Source organism: Macrobrachium rosenbergii, chromosome 16 (assembly GCF_040412425.1).
Source record: "Macrobrachium rosenbergii isolate ZJJX-2024 chromosome 16, ASM4041242v1, whole genome shotgun sequence".
NCBI lineage: Eukaryota > Metazoa > Arthropoda > Malacostraca > Decapoda > Palaemonidae > Macrobrachium > Macrobrachium rosenbergii.
Genome location: NC_089756.1, coordinates 12591226 through 12618600, shown reverse-complemented (window position 1 = coordinate 12618600; position 27375 = coordinate 12591226). Strand labels below are relative to the sequence as shown.

The window sequence follows — 27375 nt, the reverse complement described above, 5'->3', positions numbered from 1 at the left end:
ACATAATTGGAACTCAAGGGGAACTATATTAGTTACCACGGTTCCTTTATATTTCAAAGACTCAAGCTCAGTGATCTTTTCTCCATCTGGCATTATTTCATCTGTGTGTGCAGACTCTCTCATTATCCCTGTGTTTCTTAGATATATCTGACGTCCAATTCTCTCTAGATGCATGATGCACTCTGTCAAGCAAGCTTTATAAATCTTGCGATGTTTAGATGTTTTACAGATTAATCAATTAATTTTTCCACCTAAGCCTTAGAAATATATGATGAGGGTGTTGTGCTCACTACTACGAGAATTATCAGGGATTCTGAATGGGAAAGAAAAGTATCTTGAAGTGGAATTTTTCATTGCAAATTTTAAAGGTAAAAGACACAGGTGTACATTTTTCAGGGTAAAATGCTAAACAGGAATAACTCAAAAAATTGATAAAAAAAAAAGAAGGAAAGCAGTGAGGCAGTACTTCCAGTTCTAGAAGGATAAATCACATACACACCGGAAAATATATATATATATATATATATATATATATATATATATATATATATATATATATATATATATATATATATATATATATATATATATATATATATATTAGATATATTGAAATTCATAAGACCATCATTTCCCAAGGATTCTTTCTTTACATTCCTTTCGTTCAAAAGTGAAACGTCCGAGAGGACGTGTCTGTAAAACCAGTAAATTAACTGCCAGATGACATTACAGAGAAATAACAAAATTACACAGGTACAAGACCTTCAAACTACAGCAAGTACTTCTATTTAAATCACAGCAGGGCAGCCTGGATGCATGGAACAAATAACGAAGCTTTTTCTGCAAGCACAGCAAACACTGTTTAATGCAAGGGGGAGAAAGAGAGACCTGAAAGAGAAACCTGTAACTATCAACATCACCCAACTCTTGTTGCTTCAGTTTGCACAGAAATTTTCGGAGCGTAAACCGTTTTTGACGTTTATAAGGTTGGTGGAAAGCATACGCTGCCCAAGGGTAAACAATTGGAAGCTACCAAAAAGTACACAACTGGAAGCTGCCCAAAGGTAAACAACTGGGAACAGCAAGGCGAGAAAACACCTTATGATAATCACGACAGCTACAATGTGACTGGTTTCAATTTGCCCGGACCGTAAAAGAAGTACACCTCGTGGGACGAAATTGAATAAATTATTTTTGATCCGAATCTTAGAAAGGAGGAGGGGGAGGAGGAGGGTGAGTTCGTACCGATTACGTATTCAAACAAAGACAAAAACAAACAGAAAAAGGAAACTTCGACCGTCCCAACCCTCCAGGAATGTCAACAAATGTTGGATTGCAATCAGTGTTTTAGTTGCAAGAGGGTCCGACGTCGGTGCGCCAGTGATCAAATTGTTAGATTTGCATAACAGTAACTTGGTATTATTGTTGCAAGAGAAAGTTAGCGCATGATTTTGATTAACTTTTCGCTTTTTTGCTTTTTTTACAGGGATGCTTGCATTTCGCCGCCCTCGGCATCCAAAACTGTTTTAAATATCAGTTGGTATTATAATTTTTTGTTATGGTGTTCGATGGCTTGTAAAAGAAAGGTATTTTTGTATGGTCAAAAAGAAAAATGAATTGCATATTTCATTTGAATGTTTAAAATTTCTTAACGAAAGGTATTTTTCTGTGGTCAAAAAATAGTAATAAATAAATAAATTGAATATTTCATTTGAATGTTTAAAATTTCTGAAGGAAAGGTATTTTTGTGTGGTAAAAAAATGGAATATTTCATCTGAATGTTTAAAATACAAGATACGCTTTCCCCTCAACAATACAGTAAATATTCATAAACAGAATCGTTGTAATCTGTGAGGGGATTCACATTTGACGTTAATACAAGTTTACATATCTTGAAAATATATTCAGTACATATATTGTTAGTGAAATATCTTTGGCAGAACAGGGCTTTTGTGTCTTGCTGAATACTTTATCTGTCATATTCATAGATGATAACCAGGACGTGAGGACATGTACTGCATTACTATTAATATTATTTTCCAGTATATAGTTTCCCCTAACAGGGAATGGTTAAAGATAAAGCAGGGCTTGTCACATCAGCATTCAACACTTAATTATTGAACTTTTACTATTATTATTATTATTATTATTATTATTATTATTATTATTATTATTATTATTATTATTATTATTATTATTATTTCACATCTTCCACAAGCATTATTGTTATTCATTTTTACTTTCGGGCAGTTCAGGGATAAAAAGTGTATTATTATTATTATTATTATTATTATTATTATTATTATTATTATTATTATTATTATCCTTTGCTAACATTCAAGTAAAACACGTTAGCTTGTACTCATCTAAAACCCTGCAAGCTATCTTGCTTTCATCAGAGCTATATTCCATAATGCAAAGATGGTTTTCCAAATATCCATGTAAATTCCGCACTGATTTGAAATTGAATACTTTTTTTCATGCAACATAGGGTGAATCTGGAACAGGGGTGAGCCACAGAGACACATGCATGCAAGCATGCATTTGTTCACATATACGCAAGCACAGAATGACATTTATGTAAGTACAACTGTATATTCTAAATACTGTTTCAATAATTGTGAACTGCACTGTTTAGGAGACTGAGCAACTAAAAACGAATGAAAAAAAGAAACATGAACGGATTCTGCTTCAGAGTAAGAGGGACATGAAGATCGAATAAGTCTGTAACCTATTTCTGAAATGGAGGATGACAGATCATACGGTAAACTTAATTTTTTATGCATCTTGTGAACATTTCATAATTCTAAATAGAGAACCATATTCATCTGGTTAAAGTCAGATAAACTGATAAATTTAGTCAGAAATCCAGAAATTTCCGGCCTGAACGAGATCTAAAGGTAATTACGAGAATAACATTAATAATAAATTTCTGCAAACGATAGTTACATTAAATATAATAGTGAAAGCGATGATTACAATCATTTCTACTGTTCATAGATAGTATCTGTATATCTGTATCTGTTAATATCAAAAGAACCGATTCATTTTTCTTTTTGACCACACAAAAATACCTTTCTTCCACAAGCCATCAAACACCATAACAAAAAATTATAATGATACACTTTTTATCCCTGAATTGCCCTGAAGTAAAAAATGCCTAACATAATGCTTGTGGAAGATGCGAAATATAAAAAATGGTTTCCATAGATCTTCCAGACGAATTTGCATGTTTTCAATAATAATAATAATAATAATAATAATAATAATAATAATAATAATAATAATAATAATAATAATCTAGTTGTAAAAATAGACTCTCCAGCTGAATCGAACCTTAAAAGCAAAATAATAATAATAATAATAATAATAATAATAATAATAATAATAATAATAATAATAATAATAATAATAATTCAGTTACAAAAGTAGACTCTCCTGCTGAATCGAACCTTGAAAACATAATAATAATAATAATAATAATAATAATAATAATAATAATAATAATAATATAATAATAATAATTCAGTTACAAAAGTAACTCTCCTGCTGAATCGAACCTTAAAAGCAAAATAATAATAATAATAATAATAATAATAATAATAATAATAATTATTATTATTATTATTATTATTATATAATAATAATAATAATAATAATAATAATAATAATAATAATAATAATAATAATAATAATAATAACAACCCAGTTTCAAAAGTAGACTCTCCTACAGAGTCGAACACGAAAAGAAAAAGCAGACTTTCTTTGGACGACAGACCTCATTCAGCCCAGACCGGGCACGGACGCCTGGGAACGGACCCAACCCGACCCGAGGCTCGACCGGACCCGCGTCAGAATCGTGCTGGCGACTCGTAACGTGGAGAAGAGTATGGAGTCCTATATTTAGATTGGGCGATACGAAAGGTTCGTTATAAACCTTCCTCGCTCGGAGGTTGTATAGTGCGGTTCATGCAACTTACGCCAATTAAAGCCAGCAGTATAAAGGCGTAATTATTTTTATGCGGTCGTATTTCATGTTTGGATATTAGTTAGGTCTCGCGGTTGGGAGGCCCTTACCACTCCCCCTCCCTCTCCCTCCCCCTCCCTCCCCCTACCCTCCACCCTTCTTTTCCCGAGTTCCTCATCGTCTGTGATATAATTTTTCCGGTAATTACACGCGCGGGGCTGCATTACTAAACAAAGATTATCTTCATTAGCTTTGTTTTCCGGGTCCTATCTTGCCTTCCTATAAAAAAAAGAAAAAGGTTGATGAAATGGCCGGCGGGCGAAGCGTCGATACCTGATCGTGGAATCATCGCATTAGGAGCCTCCCTTTCTCATGGGCGCTGATCTCAGACTTAATTCAATGGAGCGTTATTCACTAGAGCGTTATTCACGTCCAGAAGGAAAGGAAAAATATCGTAGGCGGCCTTCGCTATACCTTTATTTAATCCGGTTTCTGAGAAATGAGACGGTTTTTGGGGAGTGAGTGGGCGGCTGGGAATATGTAATACGTTATCGGTATGAAAACATTTAGCCGGCAACAACTGCCGGGTAACAGACGTGCAAGATGATTAACCAACTCTGATTACTGTAAAGGCATAGTGGTGACGTCACTGGATTACGTCATCAACCACCCACCCGTCGTCGGTTGCGTGGGATTCGTGGTTGATTGGATGTGGCGGTATTATTCTTCGAGACGTTTCATTATTTCGCGGATGTCTCTCTGAGTCCTCTTCGCAATAAACCTTAATCACTCTTTACTCATTATCAGTCGAAAGTGTAAACTATTTTAGTCAAGTATTACATACAAAGCGCATAAAAAATAGCGGTCAGCTGAATATCAAGATATAAACTAAATCATCGTTAACAAATAAATTATGAACAATGCGGACAATTCGTCTTGTAATACAGTTTTTCATTCTGTGTTACAGTCCTGTAACACAGAATTACTGTGGGTAAACGCCACCACTAGTTCTTGTCTTTAATTTAGAGTTTCAAATCAATCTATTTGTTATCTCGTATAATGATACTAAGTAGAAAATAATTTTTCAGTCAAAAATCGGTCTTCCCTCAGAGAAAGATAGTATGCATTAACGCGTTCAAGCAATTTGGAATAAAAAATTATCTAAAAATAATAATAAATAAATAAATAAATAAATAAATAAATAAATAAAAACAGTTTAAAAAACTAAACACCACTGAAAATAAAGACAGTAGTTCCTCAGATGCCAGGTTGTTCCCTGCACCAAAAATTCGCTTATGCAAGTAAAACCAGTACGACCATAAAAGTACGCACAGAGGGAATTCAGGTAAAAATAACCATTATAACAGTTGTACTGATAAAAATCATAGTACTACTGATGACAGTAGATGTAGGAGTAACTACAAAACAAATTCCGGAAGAAATGCAGCAACTACTATTGATTCTAATAATAATAATAATAATAATAATAATAATAATAATAATAATAATAATAACAATAACAATAACAAAAATATTAATAATATGTACAGCGGTCACTGGTTAACCAGTCTGTGGACTTAAGTTATAGCGCTGGAACGCTAGGCATAATCGGCAGATAACCCATCTATGTGGCAACATTAATAACGTTGTGAAGCAGATTCGAGGGTCTATATTTGCCCAATACAAGGTGTCTTTAGAGAAAAGAATAATCTTCCCTGGGTTGTGTCATGACGGGAGCAAAATGTAGGGAGAGATGGTGGATGTAATATAAAGATAGAACTACCTTTTACCGGCCTCGAACGGAAAGGTTAACGCCTTGAAAGGCTTTCCTCGAAAGGGCAGAGCAATAAGAATAAGGACACTAATAATAACGATGTTTCCAAGGGTTGAAATGGGGAGAGATGGTGGATGTACAGTATAAGGACAGAACTACCTATCACGTTTTTACCTGCTTAGAACGGAAAGGTAACTTCTTGAGCGGCATTCCCCTCGAAAGGGCAGCTCAATAATAATGATATTATTAATAGTAATAATGCTTGTAAGGGTTAAAATTAAAATCTCTCCAGCAGCTGCCCTTTTGCAGCTGACTTAGAAAAGTGCGTATATTTTTAATCACAGTTTGTAGATAAGACAAAGAATTCGCTAAAATACAAAATCTTCGTTCTCGGTGCATGAAAACTAAAAGACATAAAATAGGAAATGAAAGAGTAATCTCATTTTCAACGAGGTATCGACATCAGAATCACGTGCCGCGCGGAGGCAATAAAGACCACCCCATAGTGACAAAATTATATAGTTCTGTATATATCATATCTGTAATGGTAGTACAGCATACATAAAATTATCATTATTATTATTGTTCTGAAGATGAACCCTATTCATATAGAACAAACCAAAAGGGGCCACTAACTTGAAATTCTAGCTTCCAAAGAATATGGTGTTCATTAGAAAGGCGTAACAGAAGGTAATGGGAAATACAGAAGGGGGAAATCACTTATTAAAAAGGGAAAAAACAAATTAATAAATTAGTAAAAAAAATGCAAGTAAATGGTTAAAATACAATTGTATTAGGGTAGTAATGCACTGCATCATCGCTTGAACTTCTGAAGTTTCAATTGCACGGCATCCACAGGGGAACTGTTCCACAGTCCAACGGTGTGAGGAATAAAGGACCTCTGGAGCTGAAAATTCGACAGCGATACACATTTACAGCATATTGGTGCTGTTGTTCAGCGACTCTGGTTGCTCTCGTCAAGAAGAGGGGATCAGCGCCTTTGTGATCTCCGGCGGCGTTCATGCTTAGGACAACGAAAGAAAAATGATTTATGAAAGACATAACACTGTAATATTGATGACTGATAACAATAGCTTTACATGTGCATGAATTTAAAATGTTACCCTTGCAAGTCTGGAATCCTACAATGGTGCATTATTACCCTTCAAACACAAGCTTTGAAAATGTTATTATTATTATTATTATTATTATTATTATTATTATTATTATTATTATTATTATTATTATTCTGAAGATGAACCCTATTCATAGGGAAGAATCCTGCAAGGGCCACTGATTTAAAATTCAAGCTTCCAAAGAATAGGATGTTCATTAGAAAGAAGTAACAGAAGCTAATGAGAAATACAGAAAGAATGAATTCATGAGCGAGCACCGTTACTGAAGACCACAGATATGAAGTATATTTCTGTGTATTTGCTTCCTTTATGATTTCCTCACGAGCACTTCTAAGACTTTCAAGCACGTTCATAAACAGAGAAATGTAAGGAGAAGTGGGGGTTGGGGGGTTGGAGGAGGTTCCTGAAGGTGTCTTATCTTTGATGTCCAGTCCCAGGATAGAAACCTCGCCCAATATTTCCATTTAATGTGGGATAACTCAGGAACTGGCAAATATTCATATTATCCCGAGATCTGCTTTGTAGAATAATAGAAACAAGAACATTGCGGTTTTCCCTTACATGTAAATAAAGACGGGAAAGATTAGCGGAATATAGGCATATGGGTGACTTCCAAAAAATGTTGTATCTAATATTCTCTTTCAACTAGACTTTTAAGAACATTGCACTTAGAAATAACGGGAGACAAAATATTTAAAACCCCACATGAGTGATAAGTTAGCGAAAATATACCGGAAGATAACGAAAAAAAAAAAAACCACACACAACCAAAACAAAATGATCATATGCGAACAGACATTCCATTTAAGGCGCAGCAAAATCTAAGGACAACCCGGAAAGGGGCAAAAGGGGAAGACATTCATTACCTATAATCAGTCTCACATAACACTGTATACAATCCAGTGTAATAACACGCCGAGGATACTGTTATGGGCCAACTAAATCATGGACCCCTATCGCTCGTTATGGGAGCCTTACACTAATGTTTACGCGCCCTTCTCACGATATACGCAAATGCTGCTCTCTGCCTCTCCTCTCTGATGGCTCTGTACTTGTTCTATACTTGTTTTGCCTCTCGCGTATAATGAAAAGGGTTTCCATTTAACACGATGCGGAACTAGTTATATGACTCTTTCGTTGTTTGAATATATCTTTTCCAACATTAGCCTTTTACTCTACGAAGGGTTGGTCCCACAGATCATGGTAAAGGTCACTGAGCACTGTCACATTAACTGCTGTATCGATGATGAACCAAATATCTATGCAAATCTATTGCTTTCAGTCTTCCACCAACAATATTAACATTTATTGCTCCATCTTGTCTGGTTTCCATTTACCCTCATACCGTTACTTTTCCTCACATTTGCTATCATCTTTCTTCTCTTGGAAACACTTTTCAAACTCTTTCACTGGTCACTGCAGTTTCTCTTCATTATCCCTAGTTGCCACTGTGTTATCTGCAGACATCAGCCATTCCACACGCCAACACAATCCATCAACTTATCCGACAACTTTGCACTGAAATCCACTGTCTTCTCTCTGATTTTTTTTGCATCATTCCATTTGCAAAGTATTAAACAACCAAGGAGACATAGTACATTCTTATCTCAGCCACAGTTTTAATCCTTGCATCCAATCTGCCATTCTCTCGACTAGAAATTCGAACACATGCTTCACCTTTATCAAAACTTTTTATCATTCTCAGCTATCTACTATCTATACCAGGCATCCTTGGCAAATCCATATTGCTTCTCTGTAAATTCTATCTTAAGTTTTTCTCTGTCCATGTATGCTAAATGTAGCTTTTTGTCCTTTTCTTTCATTCTTCTTGTAAGCTGCATGACAAACACTTGATTCACACACCAATTTCATTGTTAAAGTTCAAGCCGATTTTCCCCTGTCAAACCTTCTGTCGTATGTCTTATTTTCCTCACTTTACTTTATCATTAGACAAAGGAACAATTATTCTCACATCCATTCCTTCTGATTAATTCCCTTATCCAGACACAACTTGAATTCCATAGTCAACCAGTCACTTACACTTCAGCCACCGTAAACACCACCTCACTTTTAATGCCTATCAGCTCCTCGTGTCTTTCCATTCTTCAACCTCTTATCTGACTTCCTTACATCCTCAACAGTCACCACCAGGAGCACTGTTAAACTGAAACCAAACCCATCCACTGAGCCCCAAAATCTACCAGCCACTATCCCAAGACCGCATCCGCTGCAGACAGCACTTCTCCAATTGTATCTTTTACTTCGAGATCCATTTGCTCATTCACCTTTCTCTCTGCATTTACTTCCTATATTATTCAATGGATTCTTTTTCTGTATGATCTCACTCACTATCTTTTACATCCTCCAGTAAGTCTAAACATGATTCTCCATTGTATCTTGCAATGGCACCTCAAATAATTTATTTATCCTTCACTGAACTTCTAACCTACTCATCGCACCGAATCATAATTTTTACCTTATCTTCTCGCACGCCTAACACTACAAGCATCCCCATATATATATATATATATATATATATATATATATATATATATATATATATATATATATATATATATATATATATATATATATATATATATATATATATATATATATATATATATATATATATATATGTGTGTGTGTGTGTGTGTGTGTGTGTGTGTGTGGAATAAATAAAAGTACAATATCTAGCTCTACTAAAACCAACGTATCACTGCTTTTTCTCCTAACAAGACACATCCCCCTTTATAATATCCGCGGAAAAGCTGATTGACAGTTTAGTGTATTAAAACCAGAAGCTTAAGCAAGACGAGAGACAATGTCCCTTTAAAGTTCCTTCATAAAATTGCTCTTCCCGCTAAAGGATTATTTTTGGAGCGCTAACTTCTGCCTTATGACGAAGAGTGAAGGGCGACTATTCTTTACCATTCCGGTGGAGGAGATGTTGGAAGCAACCCAGTGACGGCAAAAGAATGTCTATATATATATATATATATATATATATATATATATATATATATATATATATATATATATATATACAGTATATATATATATATATATATATATATATATATATATATATATATATATATATATATATATACAGTATATATATATATATATATATATATATATATATATATATATATATATATATATATATATATATGTACGTATGTATGTATGTATTAAATATAGCACATACATATATATATATAATATGTATATATATGTATATATGTATATATATATATATATATATATATATATATATATATATATATATATATATATATATATATATATATATATATATTTATATACATATATACATATATGCCCAATAACACAATTTTACAACAAAATTACTACCACTTTCAATGTCAATAGAATTCACTTTAATGGGCATTAATTATAGAAGCATGACGAAATTTCTTGTACTTACACTACATGTGCGTGTGCGTGTGTGTGTGTGTGTGTGTGTGTGTGTGTGTGTGTGTGTAGGTTTAATGGCAATGGAGCCACACTGATTCAGCATAATTGTAATATAAAAAGAAAAACATTATCAATATTGTAGAGACCATCAACCAATAACACATTCATTTTACCTCAAATTAAAAAGTTATTGCTAGAAAAGGGAATACAGTTCCTTAGAAATCACCCAAAACTAATTTAGGCGATGTGAGTGCTAATTTCTGTTTAAACTAATATCTCTAAATCTGACGCTGGCTTTTCATATGGAGCATTTTACCCGGATGACGAGCGCAGCACTTTCTTCTACAGCTGCTCCTCAATTTTCATGAGAGCGTTTTACGCTGTTTTAATTTTACTAAAGATTATTTAATTCCCAACGGTAAAAAGTTCATGTGAAGCTTTAAATCTTAGCTCTAAATATCTATTAATTTTACAAGTTTAAGACTGGGTGTTTTAGTAAATCGTAGAAGCCAGGTTGTAAAGTCTGCTAGGTTCCACCACAAGTAAGGGGTTCTTCATTGGAGGGGTGGCTAAAGCTATAGGCTAGCACGCTGTTGGCCCAGCGTTCGAGTCTCCGGCTGGCCAATGAAGAATTAGAGGAATTTATTTCTGGTGATAGAAATTCATTTCTCGTCATAATGTGGTTCGGATTCCACAATAAGCTGTAGGTCCCGTTGCTAGGTAACCAATTGGTTCTTAGCCACGTAAAATAAGTCTAATCTTTCGGGCCAGCCCTAGGAGAGCTGTTAAGCAGCTCAGTGGTCTGGTTAAACTAAGATATACTTAACTTTTTAACCACACGTAGGGGGGGGGGGTTGGAAGTGACAAGGCTGGTAGGTGGGCAAAGAGTGCCATCTTGAAGAGATACTGCACTGTCTCACGATGACCTTTTTCATAATATTCTCATTCACATTCTTAGGAAGCTTGAATTTCGAGTAAATGGCCCCTGTAGGGTTATTCAATATGATCGGGGGTTTCTCTTCTGAATAGCAGTATTAACAAAAAGACTAAGGAAACATGACAGCTTTCGTGGAGGTAGGGGGGCGGGAGGGAGTCTGGTCGGTAGTAACCAAAAGATCTTGAAAATTACCATGTAAGCTCTACCATGGGGGTACAATAAGATCCCAAGAATATGAGATTCATCGATTTATGGTTACTAAAAATGGCGTCACAAAGAATATGGGAAAGTACTTTGGGTGGGTTAGAGTTGGTTGCACTCAACTGACACACGGCTCTGATGGCTTGAGCATCCTCGGCCATTGCACAATGACTGCCAGGACACCTTGGCTGTCAGGGACTTTCTGGTTAACTAGCCCAATCTTGCAGACCTGAGAGTATGTACCCTCTCCGAGTGCCTGGATGAGGAAGGGAAGGGAACTACCATATTTTCAGTTCTCATAGAAGATGTTTTTAGCATTGTTTAAATGGCGCATTTGGGTTAGAGACAGAAGTGGGCTTCCTCTGGGACGAATGAATGGTTTTAAAGATTTTTTAATCAATATTTCAGTTCCAAATTTCTTTGTGTCAATTGTTCATGAAAACTCACATTATAAAAATTGGATCAACCTACAAATCTTTTCATAGCTAATAACTATTTTTATGCGTAGGTAACCATTGTTGTTGTAACGCCAGTGTTCGTGACTCAATTAATGAATCAAAGGCCACAGCTAAATTTACCACAGTTGTTCTCATCATTATTACCATCATCATAAACAATATATCACACCATAATGCTCCTCCCAACTATCACCATCATCATTATAGCAACCATCAACATCGACCATCAGCCCTCACTAATAATCGTCCTCATAATATTTGCAACTAAAGCACAAACAAAAAATCTATCCCAAATCCCCCTCGTAATCATCATCTCAAACAACAAACAAAATACTTTAAAAAATCCTCCTCATAATAAAAGAAACCATCTCTCCCCACCAACATAAAAAAAATCTAGTCAAAATGCTCCTCATAACCATCATCATCTCAACCCACAAACATAAAAAAAACATAAATCCTCCTCATAATCCCAATCACCTCAACCCACAAATACAAAAGACTAACAAAAATCCTCCTCATAACCACTATCATCTCAAACCAACAATACAAAATAAAATCTAGCCAAAATCCTCCACATAATCAACATCACCCCAAATATATAAAACATAAATCCTACAAATACAAAAGACTAACAAAAACCCTCCTCATAATCACCATCATCTCAACCCACAACTACAAAAAATCCTTCCAAAATCCTCCTCATAATCACTACCATCTCACCTCAAATGTAAAATAAAAAAATAAATAAATCCTCCTCATACTCAGAATCATCTCAGCCCACAAATATAAAACAAAAATCCTCCTTATAACCACAATCATCTCAAACCACCATTATAAAAAAAATCTAGCCAAAATCCTCCTCATAATCACCACCATCTCAAACCACCAATATAAAAAAGTCCCACCAAAAAATGCTCCGGCCAATATGACTAAATAACGCTCCGCTGGAATTTCCCAAGACTTCCTGCCAAGTAATTCCCCGGAGTTAAGCTTCTTAGGTTTTCACACTTCTGTGGGTTAAAGTGCTAGGGACCAACCTTTACTTTTCCTTACTCCTTCTCCCCTCCCCCCCCTCTCCTCCCACCTCCACCCACTCCCTACCTCACTCTCTTTCTCCTTTATATGCCATACATTCTTTCTCTCTCTCTCTCTCTCTCTCTCTCTCTCTCTCTCTCTCTCTCTCTCTCTCTCTCTCTCAAATGTCTTACTTCTCTCTGTTAAACATCTTCATACTCATATATTTTCTATTTTTTATATGCTATGAAATTCTCTCGGCCTCTATCTTTTTCTCTTTTATATGCCATACATTCTCCGTCCTTCCCTCCCTCTCCCTCTCTCTCTCTCTCTCTCTCTCTTATATGTCGTATTTATCTCTGTTAAATTCTTTGTGCTCACATACTTTCTATTACTGACCTCTCCAATTAATTCTCTCTCTCCGTCTTTTACACACACATGCACGCATATATGGAATAAGCGATTTTTTATACTTTGCCAAATATCATACATTTCTCCTCTATTTTAATGCGAATATCTTATCTACAGCTGAAATGTGCCCTAAAATAATCTCTCTCTCTCTCTCTCTCGCCAAGTCTACCAATATCCTACTTTCTTTCATCCATATTTTCCAGGAGCGTCGAGTGGGGTGCTAAATATTTGCACCCAGGAAGTGGGTCTAGACTTTATCCTCATGCTCGCCATACTTTATCATTCAATTGTGGTGTCTTTTTTGCTTGGAAAATATAGTATATAATAATTTCGACATTAATCATTTAGAAAAACCATTTAATTATCAATAACATGGTACTCATATGTTCAAGATAACTGCTCTACCATAACAACTAGAAAAACAGCAACGTTAACTGGATTAATAATAATAATAATAATAATAATAATAATAATAATAATAATAATAATAATAATAATAATAATAATAATATCTTGAAAAAGCGATCCTGAACCCGACATTAAATGAGATGAAAATCATTAGAAAATTTCAAAATAAATAACACATATGAAAACTTAATATTGGTAAACTAAGCTCAGAGTCTCAAAAGCTCTAAAGCAATGTCACAAAGCCAAAAGGTTCTGACATCTAATGCTGACTGCAAACTGTACAAAGTGGCTAAAACTGGTGACATAAGGCACATGGCAGCAAATACAAGTAGCAAATTGCACAAAGCAGCTAATGCTGGTGGCAAACTACACAAGTAACAAATTGCATAAAGTAGCTAAATACTGCTGGCAAATTGTACAAGGCAGTAAACACGAGAGGCAAATTGCACAAAGCAGCTACTACTGGTGGCAAACTGCACAAGTAGCAAATTGCACGAAGTAGCTAAATGTTGGTGACAAATTGTACAAGGCAGCAAACACAAGTGGCAAACTGCACAAAGCAGCTAATGCTCGTGGCAAATTGCACAAGTAGCAAATTGCAGTGTCTAAAACTGGTGGCAAATTGCACAAGGTAGCAAACACTAGTAGCAAATTGCACAATGTAGTTATTGATAGTGGCAACTGTAAAGGTAGCAAAAACAAGTGTCAAACTGCACAAAATAACTTACACATGTGACACATTGCACAAGTAGCAAATTGCAGAGAGTAGCTAATGCTCTTGGCAAATTGCACATGGGAGCAAATGCAAGTGGCAAATTGCATATGGAAGCTAGTACTGGCGACAAATTGCACAAGGTAACAAGTAATGTAAAATTGCACACAGTAGCAAGTACGGTGGACAAAGCACGAAACAGCAAATACAGGTGACAAATTGAACGAAGCAGCCAACACTGGAAATGTTAATTCTTTCCCCCTTCCTGGAGGCAATAAAAGTCAAATGATCCCAGTGTAATATAATTACCTGTGGTAGCAAAGGTATAATGAATAACATTTTGTAAGAGCGAAAGTTTCCTTTGAAGACTGCTGGGAGACACTACAGTAGTTTTAAACTTAGGTTAAAACTAGGACTACAGTACAGGAGACGGCGTTATAACTGAATCATGTAAAAACTAGTAATTAGTCTTTTAAGCATGACTTTCGAAATGATGACATGTTTAAAAAATGTAGATTATTCAAGTGCATTACGTTTGCTCCTTAAAGGAAGAAAAATGCCTAACTGACGTAGTGTTCTGTTCGACATGTTCGCCAGTATGTTTACCTTTTGGTGTGTAAACTGATGAGAAGGTCAAAGAAGGTCAAAAGATATTGCTCGTGTGACCTTTCCGTGACTTACGTATAGTGGAATATCCGTATAATAATAATAATAATAATAATAATAATAATAATAATAATAATAATAATAATAATAATAATAATAATAATAATAACAAAAGGAGTGTCTGAGGCGTGCTTTTCACTGCCAGCTAAATAATAATAAATAAAAAGTCTTTGATGCGAGCAGCGTGTTCCATAATTCCACAAATAACGTTTGATATGAGCATAAAGTATCCATTACAGCTGATGCTAATGATATCCACGTGCAATTATTGCAACATGCGAATTAATTGATAAGTGCTTTGTTTGAGGAAGCAATTATCAAGGCCACCCCAAGTCTCCCTCAGGATAACATTAATTAAAAAGGCGTCGCTCCACAATAAATCTCGCATTGTCGTCGCTGCACTAATTAGTTTCATATCGGGAGATGAGCGTCTTGTTGCTGCTCTGCTCTCCTCCAGATAAAAGAGTCATTATCGGGAACAGGAGATGGTATTGATGAGTGTCGGAGATCTCTCTCTCTCTCTCTTTATTTGGAAAGGAGAGGGGGTGGGGGTGCGATCTCTCTCTCTTTAAGAAAGGGGAGGGGGTGCAATCTCTCTATCTCTCTTTCTTCATTTGAAAAAGGGATGGGGTGGAGGTGCAATCTCTATCCCTCTCTATCTTTCTTTATTTGGAAAGGGGAGGGATGTGGGAGTGTGATCTCTCTCTCTCTCTTTATTTGGAAAGGGGAGGGGTGTGGGGATGCTATCTCTATCTGTCTCTCTTTCTCTCTCTTTATTTGGAAAGGGAGGGGGTGGGGTGAGATCTCTATCTGTTTCTCTCTCCCTCTCTCTCTTTATTTGGAAAGGGGAGGGGTGTGGGGATGTGATTTCTATCTGTCTCTCTCTCTCTTTATTTGAAAAGGGGAGGGGGTGATCTCTCTCTCTCTCTCTCTCTCACTCTCTCTCTCTCTCACTCTCTCTCTCTATTTATTTGGAAATGGGATGGGTGTGGGATTGCGATCTACCTTTGTCTTTCTCACTTTATCTGGAAAGAGGAGGGGTGTGGGGGGTGCGATCTCTCTCTCTCTCTCTCTTTATTTGGAAAGGGGGTGGGGGTGTCTACCGAAATATTTAACAGTTTTTTTTTTAAATTCAGGGGTCGATGGGATTGGGAACACAAAAAGCCTGTTCTAGCCCATGCCAAAATATGCTTTCTTTTTCGCTCTCTCTCTCTCTCTCTTCCTTTATCCTTTTTTTTTTTTTTTTACATTTATTCAGAATGCTTTGTTTCTTAAGACAGAAAACGATGACGGGCGATCCCAGAGGCTTTATCTAGCCCAGCACTAAGAAAAAAAAAATAAGGAAAGGTAAAGCGACAGGTATGTCTCTTCTGAGATGGTATTTTTCATCTGCTAGTATAGCGAGTAGATTTCAAACATGAGAAGTATGGCTTCTGCACTTTATTTGGAACACTGAAATTTACTGTTAGGCGAGAAAATAGTTTCCGTTGGCATTTTACATCTTTAGATTCGTTATTCTTCACGCCTATCATTCTTTGCTAACTTGTAGTCGAATTTTCAGAACTTCAAATTAGGTGACAGGTGGGAGCGACATTCAGAATTGCATAAAATTATTAATAAAAACTCAATTTACGGTTAATTGAAGATGACTTTTTATACTAATTAATCAAGCCTCTTATGCCAACTTCATCGGTTAAATCTATTACGGCGTGAACGAAATTCCCAATTCATTGATCACAGGAATTCCAAAGCTGTCAGAAATCGTGCTTCACCGGAAAAGTGATGATACCATAACACAGACACTGCCAAAGATGGTGGTTGGGGGATGGGGGGGTTGTAACCAAGGGTGTGGTCGGGAGAGAGAGAGAGGGGGGGGGGGAGTGGAGACGGGGCTAAGTGGCTTCCTATAAGGGTGGTATCATCATCTCGAGAATTAGTGACAACCATGACGAAGGTTCCAGACCAGATCCTAAACCTCTGTTGTCAGCACTTGTAGAAGCCTGGGGGGGAGGGGGGGGGCAGAGAAGCAGAGAATGGGGGTTAGCCTCCCTATGACGGTTGGAGATATTTGGGAAGGGCGGGAGCTTGGAGAGAGAGAGAGAGAGAGAGAGAGAGAGAGAGAGAGAGAGAGAGAGAGAGAGAGAGAGAGAGAGAGAGAGGAAATGTGTCGGAGAAATGACAGAGGAAATGAAGGCGCAGAGTGTGGGCAAAGTGTCAGAGCTAAGATGACGAAGAGAACGACGCCAAAAAAAAAAAAAAAAAAGTCCAAGCAATGTCGAAAAGGAGAATGTTAGCAGAATCACACACGGCATCTTGGTCATTTCCTAGAATATAAAAAACTAAAAACGGGCCACGAGCTGTCAATGATCAGTAATGATTAAAAACAAACTTTACGTTGACGTAAACACGATTAGCAAGAAAGTTACCGAAAATATAAGCCTGTGAAAAGTAATTTGGATCAATATTACTAACAGATGGAAACGATATTTGAAAATCAGATGAAAGTGTAAAATAAACTCACTATACTATTACGTGTGGGTACCGTACCTGCTTACAGAAATAAGCCATCTCATTATTAACTGCTGAATATATGCAACCTAACATTGAGAAATACTATATCACATCATTAAGCTATACTAATCATTAATATATTTATACAAATATTTATGCAAATATCACAATGAAGCGCCCATACCCTTTTGATAATCCTTCACAAAGTCATCGTCATTAATACAGTCTTAGGCTTAACTTCTTCACCAGGAGAAAGGGAAATAAAAGAGTACAGAAAAAAGAAAAGAATAAAAAAGGGAAAATGTCATCATCCTAACACCCAGCCTTATCTGAGGTGATCGCTCAGACCAGTGTCATGGGGGTGCCAAGGAGCGTAGAGGAAGCGACGGACCAGAACTGAACAAGTCGCCTTTTTTATTGAACTTATTATATCTTTTTCTTCTTCTTCTTCCCCTGATAGCGGTGCCTACATTGACGTCCTAATCTAATCTGTCAAGTCTTGGATATCATTATCATAATATATATATATATATATATATATATATATATATATATATATATATATATATATATATATATATATATATATATATATATATATATATATATATACGTATATATGTTTGGGGAGGGGTCATCAAGGTTTTCTTGGATAGACAGACAATATAAGATTTAGGCCAAAGGTCAAGCGCTGGGACCTATGAGGCCATTCAGCGCTGCAAAGGAAACTGATAGTAAAAAGTTTTGAAAGGTGTAACAGGAACAAAACCTCGCAGTTGCACAATGAATCAATTGTTAGGAGAGGATGGAAAGTAAGATGGAGGAAAGAGGATATGAACGGAGGTACAGTAAAAGGAAAGAAAGGGGTTGCAGCTAAGGGCCGAACTAACGCTGCAAAGAACCTTAAGTAATGCCTACAGTGCACAGTGCAGTGAAGGCACTACCACTATTAGCCTACGGGAGACACACTAAATATAAGGCAAATTTTACATGGTGACTTGGCAAGAAACGGTCGCGGGAATTTAATATTCTCGACAACGTCAGAGTCCTTACTGTAGGAGTACAGATAAAATACCATCCTACCCATAAAGATAAAGTGCTTAGAACCGACGTATAAATGAAACCTTATTCCAACTGAGATCAAACGAAGTATTATGTGCATATCACGGAAGTACGCCATACATAACTAAACGTCTCAGTGGACTTGATTTTCCCAAGAAATTTTTCATCTAAATCGCCAATTCTTACACAATGTATTTAGAGTTTCAAGTACGTCTTCGATGACCATAAGTACTGAAACACCATTTTTTAAAAATCAACTGTGAATTCTTTTAATATTTCAAATGTTGAAAACCACATGGTCATGTCATGCCGTAAATCTCAGCAACCTGAAGACGTTCGAATGTTAATTTATCCGGCAGCGCACAAGAAGCAACAACCGAGGAAAACACTGATCCAGTGTTTTCCATTTAGGCCATCCCTAAATGGAAGCCTGTCCCTCTTTATGGAGTATTTTTTCCTCCGCGACGATGTCAAGTTCCCCTCTGAAAGTTGTGCGGCGTCCGTTGTACGAACCCAGACATAAGGTCGAGAAACTCTTCTCGGGTACCAGTGACATTTCCGATAGAGCAAAACCTTTATTGCCAGAATAATGACGCATATTTCGTGCCTACCCCGACTTGATAACCGGCTCTTTATCGGCATTTGTTTTTGTAATACGAAAATGCTAAGTGACCGGCAGTGCGACTTAGTCATTTAGATCAGTGAGGTACAAATCACGTTTACCATTGCGTCTTAGGTCTATCAAAAACTTCAGTTCGCTTAAAAGGGGTTTCGTCGCAACAGCACCTCCAGAAAGAAGTTCTTTCTACTTCTCCCGCTCCTCCTCGTTCCACTCCTGGGAGGAGCTTCCTGAAGACGCCCCTCTCGCTCATTCCTTCTTCAAAGGACAGGAAGAGACGACGACTTCCTTGTTTGTCCTCCGGTGGCACGGGGCGTCCTCCTTCGCACAATGGGTTAATGTGGTGGGTGTCAACCTGTGATAATTTCACGTGGTTCCATAAATGGGAAAGAGACGGGGGAGGGGGGCTGTATGGGAGTGTTAGGATGCGTCTGCTACTCGTCAGGAAATGGGGTTGACGGAGGTTTGTATGGGGTTATGATATGCCTACTGTTGCTGCTGTTTCCGGACAAGTGGGGTTGAAAGGGAAGGTAGGGGTTGCACGGAGGTGTTATATTTTATGGGGTATTACAATACGTCTGCTGTTGCTGCTGCTTCTGGACAATTGGGGTTGATGAGGTTAGCGTGAGGGTGTTACGATGGATCTGCCACTGCTGGGGAAGTGGGGTTGATAGGGCTACGTATAAGGTATTCCCATGCGTCTGCTACTGCTCGGGGAAAGTGAGGTTGACAGAGGTTGGTACCGGGATATTATGATGTCAGCTACTGCCTGGGAAGCGGGGTTGTCGGAGGTTCTTAGAAAATGCTGACAATTATCGTAACGACAACGAAGGGACGGTGTGTGAATGGCCGGATGAGAGTGACGAACAAAGCAAGGGGGAACGAGATGTACTGGGTGAGACTCGGTCCTGGCGATGACAGACGCACTCCTGACGTCATATGGAGGATTTAAAAGGGCAAATAAAATGGAAAAATAGTAGAATAGAACTGAATATGCAATTTAGGCCTAAGGCCAAGCGCTGGGACCTATGAGGGCATTCAGCGATAAAAGGAAAATTGAGAGTAAAGGTGTACAAAGGTGTAACAGGAGGAAAACCTCGCAGTTGCACTATGCAGCAATTGTTAGAAGAGGATAGAAAACAAGGTGGAAGAAAGAATATGAGTGGAGGTACAGTAAAAGGAATGAAAGGGTTGTAGCTACCGGCCGAAGGGACGCTGCAAAGAACCTTAAGTAATGCCAACAGCGCACCGCGTGAGGAGCACTGACGGCACTAACCCCCTACGGGGATATACTGTAGTTGTCTTGGATTTCTGGTCGCGTTGCCAAGAAAATCAACACATGAGAGATTTCATTTACGCATTTGACAACGTGTTGTCACGGCCCTAAGGGCCAACAACCCCGGGATTACTTGGGGTTTAACATTAAGAATCTAACACGAATGTAAATCTTGATTAGGGAAACTGTATACATACTTCTCTCTCTCTCTCTCTTCTGGGTTTTCTTGAGGCAGTGAATAAAATAAACATCACATTTATTTGTCACAAGGATATTTTGTTAAAGAGGGCGACAGAAAACAAAAGTAAAAAAAAGACGAATTTCTGTGGATATCGACATAATAAAAAAGTATTAAAATCGCTAGAAGTGGCAGACTGCAATAAAATCGAAAAGACTGAGAGTTTGTGGTTGCTAACGTCCATTTCAGAATACCACTGAAAAATGAAAGAATTACCAACGACCTAGGATTGCTAGATACACTTACGTCTGAAATTCACTAATGAAAGATTTATATACTCTCTAAGATAAGCCAGATACCTTTGGTATGGAACTCATCAAGATTCTAAAATGAGATATGTACTGATGGTCAAGAACTCACTAAAGAAATGAAACTTCCCAGCAGTCTCAAGTCGTCTAGGATAAGCTTGGTACCGTTTTTTGAAAACTCAACGAAAGAATGAACGACATAAATATGTTTGTACGTGCTAAATACAATGGATCTGAAAATCACGGAATGAATGGGACACAACAAGAGTAAAGAACAAGTTAGGACGTAAGGTACTGCCTTACTGAAATGCGCAGAAATGCCAATTGCCGAAATGTTTTGAGTGTATTGCCTTGTTATCTTCATCGCTACAAACCACGACATATACGGTATAACTACAGTACTGCAACAAAAGAATTTTAAATATTTCACTAAATACTCTTCAGGAGGTTAAGAACTGATTTTTGTCCAATAAATATTCAATTAGGCTCCCACATCGGTATTTGAAATTCGCCATAAAAAGAATAACATGCTCAAATCTTTAAGGCGCTAAGCTCCACTCAGAATCTGAACTTCCTGGAAACTGTGGTCCTTAAGTTTGTGGACTGAAATACCTCGTATAAATCCTAATCTGGTGGCGGCCGCTCGAGCGTAAGTGCTAACATTATTAACAAAATCAACAGGCTTTAGAACTTGTAAGTAGAAAGTCTTCCTATAAAAAGTCTTTATCTTGGGGGCTGAGATCTAAGGCTTTACAAGATTAAATGCATTATTATTATTATTACTATTATTATTATTATTCATAAAAATCTCATAATAGCATGAATAATTAAAATGGTGAAGGAATCCACAATGGTAGAGGTATAAAAATACATTAGAAATATATATACAAAACGAGAGCTTTCAAGAACCTGCTCGACTCTCCTTCTCGAGAAGGAGCATCGAGTAGGTTCTCGAAAGTTCTCGTTTTGTACATATATTTTTAATGTATATTTACACCTACACCATTGTGGATTTCTTCACATTATTATTATTATTATTATTATTATTATTATTATTATTATTATTATTATTATTATTATTATTATTATTATTGGTGAGGCCATGAAACCACAATGATTGCTGTCAAGCTTCCAATGACCAGAATGACAATAAGTGAAAGAAAGGAATTAACAGAGCGAGAAGACAACAAAAATAAAACTGAAAACAAAGTTATAAAAGAAAACTTTGTTTGGTTACACCTTAAGGAAACGTCTTCTGGATCCTGGTACAACAAATATAGCATATACATAATACCCAAAAATCATGAGGCTTCAATCCACCGCTGAGGTAAATCTCAAGGTCCACAGAAAAGGTATTGACTGGATCTTGATAAATCTAGCAAACCGTAAACAGTAACGAATTTTAATTATCTGGAGTATTCTATCTAGCAAGCTTTGAAAATCTTATGATCTTTTGCTGGTTAAAACAGCATAATCTGCATATTCTGAGTCTGTTATTTTCTATCTTTACTCTAATCCTTTTCAAAACCGGAACAATTTTTTTTTTATAATTAACCAAAACAGCGAACACAACTTCCAGCCACCTGCCTGAGGAAAAAATAAGAATCGAAGCCAATAAACTAACAAATTCCACAGGAAAGCCAAACAGAGAAACTAACGAACCTTCACCAGACGTATACACACCCATCCAACCCCCTTTCTCCCCTTCCCCTCCCCTCCCCACCAACCGTCCCCCCAACCCACAACACACGCAAAAAGAGGGGAAACAGAAAGACAACCCAAAATCTGAAGAGCAATTGAGGCACAGCGAGAAGACCAAACCCATTTGCAGTTTTCGGTGGGGAAATTTGCGGGTCTTGACTTCTCTCGGATGAGAGGAATCCAACCTCTGAACTTCAGCACTCTTTTTTTTAAGGGGGGTGGGGAAGGTGGGAACAGAAACCTTACAGCAGAGGAAAGAGGGGTATACAGAGGTCAGGAGGATGTTGGCAGGGCATAGGGTGAAAGTGAATTACAGGACTAAGGGGGAAGACTAAAAGACTGGTCCTTTCTCTCGCTTCATCTTACTCGCTTTCTTTTCCTTTTTATTCTTGTCCTTTCTACGTCTTCTTTCATAATCCTATTTCCCATTCTACTATTCCTAAAGTAATACGTAATTTAATTTTTTATGATGAAATATATATGAAAAATGTCCTTGAAATTCTTATTTACAGTTGATACAATATACGAATTTGCATTTTTTCATTTTTTATGATGACGTATACGAAGCATGTCCTTGAAATTCTTATTTACACTATGATACAATATACTTTTTTATTTTTTTATTTTTTATGATGACATATATACGAAGCATATCCCTGTAAAATAATATAGAATTTAGTCCAAAAGCCAAGCGCAAGGACCTACGAGGTCATTCAGCGCTGAAGGGAAAATTGGCAGTAAGAAGGTTTGAGGGGTGTAACAGGAGGAAAACCTTGCAGTTACACTATGAAACAATTGTTGGGAGAGGTGGAAAGTCAGATGGAAGAAAGAGAATATGAACGGAGGTACAGTAAAAGGAATGAAAGAGGTTGTAGCTAGGGGCCGAAGGGATGCTGCAAAGACCCTTAAGTAATGCCTACAGTGCACCACGCGAGGTACACTGATAATACAAAATAAGAATTTGCTTGCATTTTTAGTTTTTTTTTATGATGACATATATTCGAAGCATGTCCTTGAAATTATTTACACTGGTGATACAAAATCAGACTTTGTTTGTTTATCCAAATAAAAAATGCTGAGAGTTGCATGCGCAGGAATATACATCACCTTTCACTGTCTCACTGTCAGTCAAATACTCTAAAATCCCGTCAGTTACTGTCTAATTATCTTACCATACGGTTCCAGGTGGCTGTTAATCTGTTGTGATAGCGAGAAAAAAAATCTGTTTTTTTTTTCTCTGTGACTATTTTGTTCCTCCCTGATAATTTCCACAATCGGCGCTTACTAATTACTGCGTAAATTAGAACCTTATTAACCTAAGATTATCAGTCGTTAAGGGAAATATTTAGGTGCCTTTCACTTCCAGCAGTTATTAGACGAAAATTACGGCGTCGTTTCATTTCGCCAGATAGTTATGATACGCGTTATTCCGAATAACGATCCCAGAGGCTGTGAACAAGAAAGGGAAAGGTTGGATACAATTTAATACGGGTGTTTTTTTGTGATTATAATAATAATAATAATAATAATAATAATAATAATAATAATAATAATAATATTATTATTATTATTATTATTATTATTATTATTATTGTCTTCATAATGACAATACATTAAAGAAGAGGGCTGATGATAAGCAGCAAATATTACCATTGGAATATGATGAATATGGCTGATAATTTTTCTTTTACCATCATTCTCATGTGTTAAAAGACAAGGGGAGATCTGATTCAGCTATCATCATCATCATCATCATCATCATCATCATCAACTACAAAAAGAATAGATAAATATTTTTAACTTAAAGCCTGCAGATGATAACCTAATACCTTCATTATCATCAGTGGAAGAACAAAACTGATGTCAATTAAAATTACATTGGAATTGAAATAAACATTTAAGCCAAAGGCCAAGCGCTGGGGCCCATGAGATCATTCTGCGCTAAAAGGGAAACTGGGAGTAAGAAGGTTTGAAAGGTGTAACAGGAGGAAACCCTCTCAGCTGCACTATGAATCAATTAAGAGAGGGTGGAAAGTAAGACTGAAGGAGAACATGAACCGAGGTACAGTAAAAGGAATGATAGAGGTTTCAGCTAAGGACCGAATGGATGCTGCAGAGAAAATAAAGTAATTCCTACAGTGGACCGTGTGAGGTACTAACCCACCCTTCCTAACCATCCAACTAATCCCGCCTCCCCCCGGGAAAATTACAACAAAATGTTCTTAAAAATGAAGAGGAACTGAATGAAATGAGAAAAACAACCCGTTTAACACTCGAGTTACATTCCACAATACAACTCCATTCAGGAATAAGCTACGCCTCGAACATTCTCTCTTAAATCATACCTAAGGCCCCCTACGGCTAATAATTATTTCCCCGCTGCCACAGGTATAGAGAGCGATTTGTTAAGTCTTAAAAGGATGATTCATGTTCGGATTCTCTCCTTCGGTAGTCTGGTTTAGGTCTGTGTATACAATAGATTATGGGGTGTCAGACAGAACGAAGGTAGTATTTCCTATATATAGACAAAATAGAGTGGCTCTCTGAAATGGATTTATTTGGTTGAATAATATATATATATATATATATAAATATATATGTATATATATGTATATATATGTATATATATATATATATATATATATATATATATATATATATATATATATATATATATATATATATATATATATATATATATATATATATATATATATATATATATATATATATATAATCATTCAGATGTACCTTAAAGGAGAAAGTTTCCTAACAAGTCTAGTGGGATGAGGTTGCTAGTCCCATACCCTATACCACCTTTATTGTGACCCATCAAAATCGACTACCTACCAAGTACTGATTCAATGCCTAAGTCAACAAAGGCAAAATAAATTCTTACAAAGAACGAGCCCTAGGCCTAGTCCTCCCTGATCGATCAGCTCCCCCATCAGGCCTCTCCGTCTTCACCAATACCTCAGCCTAATTGATTTTTTTTCTCCCTACTATATCGTTTTAAACATATGAATCCTAACGTCCCTAACCATTCCACGTGTAATAATGATGGGCGAATGCATTAAACTTGGACGAATTTCCAGATTAATCTTAGGCAAGACGAAATTGGTAAGCCATTGAAATGGCTTATAGGCCTAGTTGATTACAAAGCTGGGTTAGTAACGGATGCATTTGAAATAAAGTAAACATCGTTATACAGCAATAATTAATCTTGCCTTTATCGTAAATGCATTATCATACCGAGTAGAAAAAGATAGCAAAACGATTTTGAGCTTGATATTTCATGCTCTTCTCTATAACAACGATAAGAGCTGTTTGGAAATATGACAGTGTCCGGTACCTCGTATGGTTGGTTAACCATTGTGAAGTTCGTTTTCTGTACAAGTGGCAACTCCTCTCAACAGTATATTTAAATCTACATGTTTAAATAATGCTACTACTTCGCAAATTCTATACCACAAAATGTTACGGGCGCTACTACAGTGTTAACGAATTAACTCAAACAATTACTCTTGCTGGTGTTACTCACCCGTCAAAAGGCATTGTTGTTACGGTTCCACCTTGTCCTCTTGAGAAACGGGCAAGATTAATTATTTGGAGAGGGATAACACCCCTAAACTGCAACTTCAAAATCACTAACATGAACACGGGAACAATTGCAGTTCAGCATAATCCATACGACCTCCCTCTTTTGACGTAAACACGGAAATACGATACGACACAAGTAACCGACACTTGGCGGGATCGTTACCGACAAACTTCTTAACACGAGGAGCAAAGTCCAGGGTGATGGGGTGGGTTTGGAAGGGGAGTTTCCAAATAATAATTATTTAACAAGCAAAAGCTGCTTGAGAAAGAGAGATAAAAGTAAAATAAAGTAAAATTATTTTCGTCCCTTATACACACATATATAAACATTATACATTCAGATGAAGCCAGTACATGACGATTGTAATCAAATGTCGTTCCAACATTTTATTTATATTCTGTTTCAGAATTGGCAGTTTTTCACTTGGCGAAGGAGGCTCACAGCTCGGCCTCCAGACGATAGGCTAGTAATCTTGGCTAACGTTTTTGGCGTACCTGCTCTTGACTTGATTTACATGGATTATTGTGTAGTGAAGCTAATTTTGTGTATTGTTAAATAAAATGGAAGTTTAAGCCAGCTGGATTTTCGATAAGAGCGTGTATACCAAGCACTTCCACAGTATCATCCATTAGGCTCGCCATGTTTCTGTCGTAGAGGAAGGTGAGTAAAATGTTGCATTTTTTTAATCATTAACATTTGTAACTCACAGTGTGGTCAGAGGTAAAGCAATATTGGGGGATAGTTTTGCTACGGCTTATGATATATTTTGATACATATTGCCAGCTGAAATAATGTGTAAATGACCGTTTTGGGTAGAAGTAGGATGGTCTGTGGAAAAAAAATGCTTAATTGCTAGGCCTATATAAAGAACCCGGTATTGGTTGCATAGCAACCATTCTTAGGTTTTTACGTAAACTGTTGCTACTCAGAGTTTTAGCTTGTCGTCAAGTCTGTAGCCAAGTGTTAGCGTTAACGTTACATTAGCCACGGT

The 27375-nt window shown here is 36.7% G+C and overlaps 1 long non-coding RNA gene across 2 annotated transcripts in view; it reads right to left on the bottom strand.

Moving 5' to 3' along the window:
* Positions 1-26578, bottom strand: part of LOC136846984 (uncharacterized) — a 136155-nt gene extending 109577 nt beyond the window's left edge. For both annotated transcript variants that reach the window (XR_010855566.1, XR_010855565.1), the window contains exon 1: positions 26325-26578. This is a non-coding gene — a long non-coding RNA (uncharacterized lncRNA). The remainder of the gene's footprint in view (positions 1-26324) is intronic.
* Positions 26579-27375: the final 797 nt, after the last annotated feature.